Source organism: Dermacentor andersoni, chromosome 10, assembly GCF_023375885.2.
Source record: "Dermacentor andersoni chromosome 10, qqDerAnde1_hic_scaffold, whole genome shotgun sequence".
NCBI lineage: Eukaryota > Metazoa > Arthropoda > Arachnida > Ixodida > Ixodidae > Dermacentor > Dermacentor andersoni.
Genome location: NC_092823.1, coordinates 75,325,992 through 75,334,961, shown reverse-complemented (window position 1 = coordinate 75,334,961; position 8,970 = coordinate 75,325,992).

The window sequence follows — 8,970 nt, the reverse complement described above, 5'->3', positions numbered from 1 at the left end:
ACGGACGCAATCCTAACCTCGGTTCCCTAAATGGCATGGCATGGTTGGCCATATTGTACAAAAATTATGACCCTTTTTTTGAACTCCTATTTCGTTTGCCCAAAGACGACGGCTGTTTGCAGCAAAACAGTCGCGACGCCATTCAGAATTCACACAGAGGTAGCAAGATTCCGAGCCAAAGTGTTTCATTTCTATCTGCTAATGAAGTCAAGCACACTTTGACTCCGCTGTTTTGAATGTTTAAATGTTTAAACAATTGTCGCATGTTTTTTCGGCGTGCAATGGACAACTTTGTCTTCGCGTATAGGACAACGATGGATACATTTATGGGAAAGACGCCACAGAACTGTTCTTAAAGGAGAATTTCTCCTCACGAGAGGCCGAGTGCCGGCCCAGTCTGAGACGGAAGTGCTTCGCGCAAATAGCTACTGAGGGAGAAGACACATAGCGTTTTCTGTTAGTCAGTGTGTTTGTGTCCATAGTAAGGAGTGAAGGTGTGCACTGGTGCCTTCAAAAAAAGGTCACACTTAAGTTCACCACTGAATGACTGGTTTATGAGGACAAAAAGAAATGATTTGTGCTTTCAGATCATCTGCGATGCTCTCTTTAAAGGATGATATTACTGAAGTATGTGATTACATCATTGAACTACAGCATATGAGTGACAGCCTGGAAAGGATGGTCAAGAAGTTTCGCTTGAAATGGCTTAGCCGAAGAATTTTATTGCTTCTTCACTGAGACAGAGTACCCATGTCGCGCATCCCCCATATCGACTGATCTATCACTAGCTGTGATACTATAAGGGGAAGAAAGGAAGATGTATATATTCTTGTTCTTGTTATGTTGAGAGCGCTGCGATGCGTCAGTAAGAAAACGCAGGACGCTGCTTTTCAGTCTCAGTAGTGTTTGAGCGGTGTCTCTTGTTGCCTTATAAAGGCCCTGCCCCTTGCATGCTCCGGCACATGCTCTCCATGTGGTATAATGCTCAGTCTGAATAAACAGCTGAAGCTGCGCAAGCGTCTAGGTTATTTTTACTGCACAGAGGGTGTGTGACTTTTTGTCGCACATGGCATGAAATGGATAAATAAATTTGCGCACGTGTTGCACTTCCCTGTGCATCCATGTTTCATCGTCATTCTTTCATTAAATATGCATTATTCGTCGGCTTCGTCCTTGTAACATCGCTACGTCGACGTCACTGTTGACGTCTGACATGTGCATATACTGTTCATTTGCTCTTTACGTTTCGGCATTGCTTTTGACTGCTTTAGCGCATATACATCGCATTATATTAAAGAATAGAATATCCATACGTTTTAGACTAATAGCATCATCAGAAGCACATGAACTGATTGTCAAACAAAAAACAAAAAAAATATGACATCGTAACCTACACTGCCGTTTTCCTTACCCTAGCCTGGGACTGCTGTGCTTGGTGGCGCATTGTCGACCTCGAGATGATTGTCGCCACAATAGCAAACCAAATAAGCGACTGAGGCAGAAAATGAAATGCACAAGGCATGCGTTCTGATAATCAGTGTAAGCAAAGCTTTCACCATGATTGAGGAGTATACTCTTCTTGCACAACGACCACCTTCAAGAAGTGACTACAGAACTAAGTTCGGCGCTTTTTTTCTAGGAACTGCCTCGCTCAGTGTAAACTTGTGGCGTTTGGTCATGCGCATATCATGCATGGCGACGAATCTATCATGGCAATAGAATGACCATAATGACGCTACAATTATGATGGAATGATTAGTTCGGCACGACCACAATGGCATGACAACACCGGAACCAATACGAGAAAATGACGACGACAAAACTGCCACGAAGGCATGACGACGATGCAACAACGACAGCGGCATGACGATGACATGACAGGACGGAGTGACGACAGCGTGATGCCATTGCAGGAACGATGTCGCTGGTACGACGACGACAGCGAGACGGCAATGCTTTGGGGATAGGATCATGGAGCTGGAATGACGCCAACACAATGATAACAGTTCCCTGACGATGAAAATGATTACATTGGTATGGCGAAGATCGCATGATGCTGATATGATGACAACTGCAGATCGACGACGACATAATGACCATGTTACGAAGAAGATGAAATGACGGCTGTCATTGATGACGACAGCGTTATCACAAAGAAGTAATGGCAAAGGGATGACGACAGTGGTATCAATAAGACACACTGACGGCGAAAGAATCGCGAATAAGGCATCACACCGATTCTGTGACGTCGACTAAATCACAATGACGTTTTGGCGTCGACTACTTGAAGATAGCAGCCTGCTCACGGTTATATGCCGATCCAGAGACGACGATAAAGGAAAGGCGTTGGGAACAATGACAATGAACTGACATCAAAGGAAAGATCACGATAGCATTAGGGCGACGCAGTGATTACAGCGGTACATTAACGATGACGTGTTCGCGTAGTAGCTGACGTATGTGCTTACATGCATAGGGTGTCCTCGAAGGCCACCTCGATTCGCACGATACGCGGTGTTTATTTCAACTATTTACAGGACAAGCCATCGTTCAAAACGGTAGCCAGCAATTAGCAGGGATATCAATTGTACGACAACAAAGTCGTGACAAAAATGCCATGAGGACAAAGGCGTAATAATGCTAGAAATACGAGACGGAATGTCGAAGACAGTCTCACAACGCCTACATAACGAAACTGTCATGAAGACGTTGGAACAATGACGACATATTGATGACAAATGTTGAACGCGGTCAGCGTGATGTCGAAGATATGACAACGGAGTGACAAAGAGCGAGTGAACTTGGTGTCATGGTGACGACAACATGACTACGCAGGAATAGTCGCAAGTGGAAGTATTGGGAATTAGAGTGTGGTCATCTTTGTGAGCTATTGGGCCAATCCACAGCAGTATCAGCAGCAACGGTAAAGACGAGTGAAGCGCGAAAAAAAAATCTTTATTTAATAAAGGTGATGAGGAAACGATGCTCTGTGGGAATCTATGTAAGCGAGGTTTTCTGTGAGGGCTGCGTTGAATAACCATAATTTGTACAGAGATGTTGTCTTGATGTGCTGCGGCTTTCGTAGTGTCGTCTATGTGCGACTGCGCTTTAGTGCAGATTTGCCTCTGTACTAGATACTTCAGTTGTCCACATAACAAATTCGCATGTGCATTTTTCAGCCACAGCAGAAACGTTCCGTTGTGTAATATGAATGAAAATTTGTCTTGTGTATCCGTAAGCGCCTGCCCTGTCTATTAAAGTTTCCTCGCCTTCGGTGTGACGGCGTGGATTGACCACTACCGCAAACCTTCCCTTAACAGCTTCCCTTAAAAATGGTTGAAGAAGCTTTGGAGAGTGAATTTAGTTGCATTAGCCGAAACAAAACCCTTTGTACAACGTAATGTGTATGCTCCATGCTTTGTTAGAGCTGAAAAATTTCATGTGCGATTCCATACGTAACTTCATTGCAGTGTATCCGTGCACTACTAAACATTGCTTATCTATTCATCCGTATGGCGCACTCATCAAGCACACGGAATAAGCCCCACTGTAAGTTATGCCTTTGAAAGAACCGTGCAGACACTCATACAAATCCTAGATCAGATTTTCTGCTAGCAATACTGGCCGACTTGCATGTTCAATTACATTCCACGTAAGCTACTAACCAAACCGCATTTTTTATATTGGTATAGAATGGTGCTCTATTGAGTGTGTCCTTGGTGCCCACTCCCCTCAGATGACCTTGTATTGGCACTGACAACTAAACTTTATAGAACCGCGTGTCAAGCCAACTGACTTCTTCGTTAGGTGGCCGGATAGCGCATCGAACGCGCTTGATTGAAATCAGTCTTGTCCCTGAAGTTGTGGCTTTGCTGCCTTGCAGTGCTATTAGCCTGCACGGGAGCTCGATATTTCTTCCTCCCTTAAAATTTACCTGTTTCTTGTGCCGCAAACTGCCCAAGCAGGCCAGTAACATCTTTGGGAAGACGTGCTGAAGTTTTGATCACATCACCAATAGTGTCGCTAACGTGAGTGATGCGTGCCCGAGAAACAGGTGATTGAGAAAACGTTTTATGTAAGACAAAAATATTGCATACGAGGTCAGATTATTAACGCTCTTGCCAGAGAAGTAGAGACAACAACAACCCCTCAAACGAAACTGTTACTGCCACAATAGTATGTGATCGCACGTACTAGTAAATTCTTGATACGCCTTGTTTCCAGGAAAAGCCGCCTAATCACAACACACTTCCGTTGGTTTCACCTGTGCGCGGCTCTGCTAGCGGCGAAGCGAGATCCATCAAAACACAATGGCGGACAATTGTCAAACCACATTTTTCTTGACTCACCCTTACGTGCTTTCGCTCGCATCTATACCATACGGACTGCGTGGCCTGGTGGGAACTTTTTGTATTCGGAGCATCACGGTAATGACGAAAATATATACGTAGCTCCTTATATTTGTTTTATCTGGATTCATTGTGAGCGTCTTCAGAGGGGTTATCTCTGACTCATCTTAGTGACAAGGAAATTGCTGTCTTATATAGGCGTCCCCACACTTTTACTGTTACGATACCGACTACAGCGAAATAAGAGCAGAAATTTTTGCTCTTGAGGCACTGCCACTCTGCAATTCAAGTTCATCACTTGGGTAATAACACAGCAAAGGAAAGATTTCGTTTTTAAGCAGCGCTTACTCATGGTGAATTAATTCTAAAATAAGAATTCATACAAAACAATTTGGTTTGCTATTGATTACTCATTCTCATCATAAACTTTTGCGCGAGTTACCTGTATTTGGTTTTTACGACCCAATGAAAAAAATCAAGCCCATTCTGCCTGCGAAGGCAGATGACCCATGGAGCTGTAAACGTTGTAGTAAGAAAACTACTGGTAAAGCCGTTCTTGCATCACTCATCGTTACTTAGTAACGACGGTCACAATGGCTTTGTAGTCGCTATGAGATACTGATCGGCATACCGGCAACTGCAAACACGTTCTTCGAGAATGTCAAATCGACGCACGTATGTCGCTCGGTGGTTGGTTGGGCCGAATCGGCGTGTTATCACAAGTGATATGTCTTCGACACCAAGCGCGTAAACCGCTCCCTTTTGGGTCCCGACGCATCCACATTGAAACCACCGACAACCACCACAGGGGTAGTGTCATCGCAACTAACCCACGCAGAGTGAGTAGCCAACAACCTTACGGGGCTAGGAGCCATTACATTTATTGCTTGCGTACAAGGGTATGAGACATTAATGATGAGTATTTTAGACATGCTGTTATGTGTGCTGTGTGAGTCCTTAGAAATAATGTAGGCACTGGTCGCTTCACTTTGCTGAATGATTGTAGCCTCTGCCTTACGGGCTATTCGCCGTAGCATTTTTGCTCTCTTACGTGGCTATGAGACTTAATGGTGGCATTATGCATTGATGACTTTTGTTTGTGCGGACACAAAGATTCTGTGGTACCCTAGCCATATACAGCTCCGCTGTAACATTGCAGTCTGTCCTGTCTTGTTGCGTGAGGGGGTACGTCCGACGCTTTACATTCAGTACTTGCCGCATTCATCATTATGTCGTCACAATAATATTATTATTCGTACCACACGACTCTATTCGCATGCTCCTGATACATGAATTATGACCCTCTTACAGGGTCTCCAGAAGGCGCTACAATTCACAGAAATCTTCTTTGCTTCCACCAAAAAAATACCAAGCATGTACGCCCATTATCCGAAATCATAAAATGGAAAGAAGCGGAAATCCTTTACCCAGCAAGTATTCTGTCCTTCATGAGGAAAAAAATTACCTGAACAAAATTGAAACAGTCGTTACGTATTGCTCCACGCCACATCGCCTACAGACATTGAAGTAGCAAGAAACGTGCTCCCGCAACATAGCGTTGGCTGCATCGCCTTAAAAAGCTGTCATCAATTTCAGAAATACGGATGCTGTTATACTTACCGTTGACTTCACTACACCCAGGGTGCTTCTCCCCTTCACCTGCTGCCATATGGACCGAGGTACAGATTCAAGCCTGGTCTGCACCAAGCTTCGAGATTTAATGTTGCTACCAGTGAGCTTCTGTACGGGCTCTGTAGGTGTTTCTCGAGGACGAAGTGCCGGACACCAAACGTACGGCAACATCTCGTCATTATTAGCGTTCGCAATCAGAGACGCATCGTTATTTCCTTGTGTTGTCACCTCAGTAGCCGCTGGTGGCAGCCCCGTGCCTTCTTTGTCGCCGGGATTGTCCTAAGTTGAGACAATTTTTAAAATGAAAGAAAAATAGCAGACTTGTGCGACCTTAGAAAATCAGAATGGCATTTGGAACAAGAATTTGTAATAAGAATTTCAGTTGTCATTTGTTTAATGACATACTTCAGATGAATACCAACATGAGACTAGTGCGTTTGTAACCTTGCTTTCACATTACGCTGAGGGACGTTGGTAAACGCTTGTTGTGCAGGCAGTAATTTATTCGCACGCACTTTGTTTTGCAAGAAAATTAGTAATAATGTCCCGTCTCGTACCCTCCCTGTCAACCTCGGTTTCGCCAGATGTGACGTCAATTGCATTCATAACTGTTCCAAGCCAGCGGGAAATAGCGTTTTTCGTAAAACCAACGTAAAACAATGCGTGTAACTTGTATAAGTAATTTACATCAAATGATATAAGGTAGCACTTAGTACACACTCATTGAACTTGGCCTACACATTACTTATAAGGAGGTGTTTACTTTAACCAAAGGTAAACAATGGGGTTCATTTATCTCACCGATGACTACGGGTAGACGTACTAGCACCTCGTATATAGCATGAAAGTAGTGGAAATGAATTGTGGTATACTACATGCAAAGAGCCAAGGGTACTTCCATACATAATATATCGAAAACACCGCAAACAACTCACACGCATTCAAATTTTCTTACGTGCCACTCTTAACTTACCATTAATTGTCAGTAAATTTAAACAAGTCCTCATTACACGTCGAGAACACCGAGAAAAGCTAAAATCGGCCTCGTGTCACGAAGTAAAGTACAAAAAGGAATTGCATATTTATTTGAGAGCTCCTAAATTTGCCAAAAACGTTAACATTTCACTAATAGTTACACATAGAATGTCCGCTATTGTCACGGAAGTTGAACTTCATTCTAATAAGAGATCTTTCGAGACATTGAGAAAAGTAGTCACTGGCCGTAGGACACTTTCCAACACATCAGTTGAAATTTTTCTGCAATCATTGTATTTGATTCACACACATTGCTTACAGTATTGGCATATTGTCCAAGTTTGGCTTTGTGAAATTTGTAGTTACGTCAGGGAAACGTTCTAAATTTTACACGCATGCACACCTCAGGCTTACGGAGATTAGCGCTTATATAAATGAATTATTGCAAAATCCTCACTTATGCCAAGGGCATTTGAAGTTTGCCTACATATTTTGATTGTTTCTACAAATATGAAGTTCCGTCAAGTCAACTTCCCTGGGCACATTAGGAAAGAATAAAATAATGATAAAGCTCGTCCCAGCACTTGTTAACCCTTTGATTGGAAGCTCAGCAATATTGTTGACCATACAAATAAAACTACAAACACTATACGAGACCATATATTTGTCTCTGCATTTCAATTTACCCTAATTTATGTGCCTTCTCAACAGTGGTAGTCACAAAAATGTCGAGCGGGAGCAACAGCACATGTTTTGGTTGCAACACTCGAAGAACTCGTCGGTATCGTCTTAGCGGACGTGGTGGCCATATTATCGGTAATGCGAAATGTTTTTCCTTTGTTCAAGAAAGCTATTCTATTTTTTCTCCACTAAGGTGAATCTCAAGAACGCGAATTTACCTTGACAAAACAAGCGCCAACGACATGTTTCGGACCATACATTAGCCTCTAAGCGTCAGGTCAACAATATTTTTGACCCGCTGTTTCTCAATTAGTGTTCAGAGAAACCCTTTCATATTTTATTTGGTATGTATTTCTGCACTAGCAAGAAGAAGAAAATCAATTAAACATTGTAGGTCAGGTCTTTTTTATCTTTCCAGTTAAATAGTTAAAAAGTTTGTCACACATCTCGCATTTATGAATACACATGTGACTTCCCGAAAAATCTGCTACGGTGTTCCTCCTGTGTTGGCTAATAGGGATCTTGCTAGAAATTTTATATCGGCCATGGAAGCTGTCTATAGGTTGCACCTCTCTTAAACACACTGAAAACGCTCCTAAGTGTTTGCACACATAGTTCATTCCTCAGGCCACAAGAAAATCACGCATTATGGCATTTATCAAAGCATAGCAATCACTGATAATATTTTAGGTATTTCCGCCAAATATGAGAGATTAAGTTGTTCAGTTCAAAGACAGGATTGAAGAAACCAATTGGAAACGTCGTAGCTTCCTTTTCCGTTAATTTGGCCTCTGTAACTTAACCTTTTGCCAAACTTGAAAGCACTGAAACGTCCAAGCAATAAACGATACTCTGCTAAGGGAGATAAACTCGTCTATTTTGAACTCTACAATATGCCCATTCGGATAATTATATTTGATGACATAATACTGCGCAAGGGCACAACTACAAGAAACATACACAGAACACTGGCACAAACGCAACTAACAACTATATTCGGAAGAGCACTTACCTACACTAAATATGGTCTTTCCGCTGGGCAGACACATCAGGCATAACTGACACGCTACATAATGCGGTTATCTAAACTCGGAAATCATTTCCAAGATTAAAAAATAAGTGTGCTTAATGGTATGCAGGGCAACCAGAATCTGACTCATCCATGCATTATTTCATTTTTGTCGGCACTGAAACACCGCAGAGGTAGGATTGATCGAGAACGACCAAGGTCTACTGTTCAACGTTGAAATTTCCGTCGAAAGAGGAATGGCTCAAATGTGCCGGCCAACAAAACTGAAGTGATGCTGACAAACATCAGCCATGAGGTTAAATA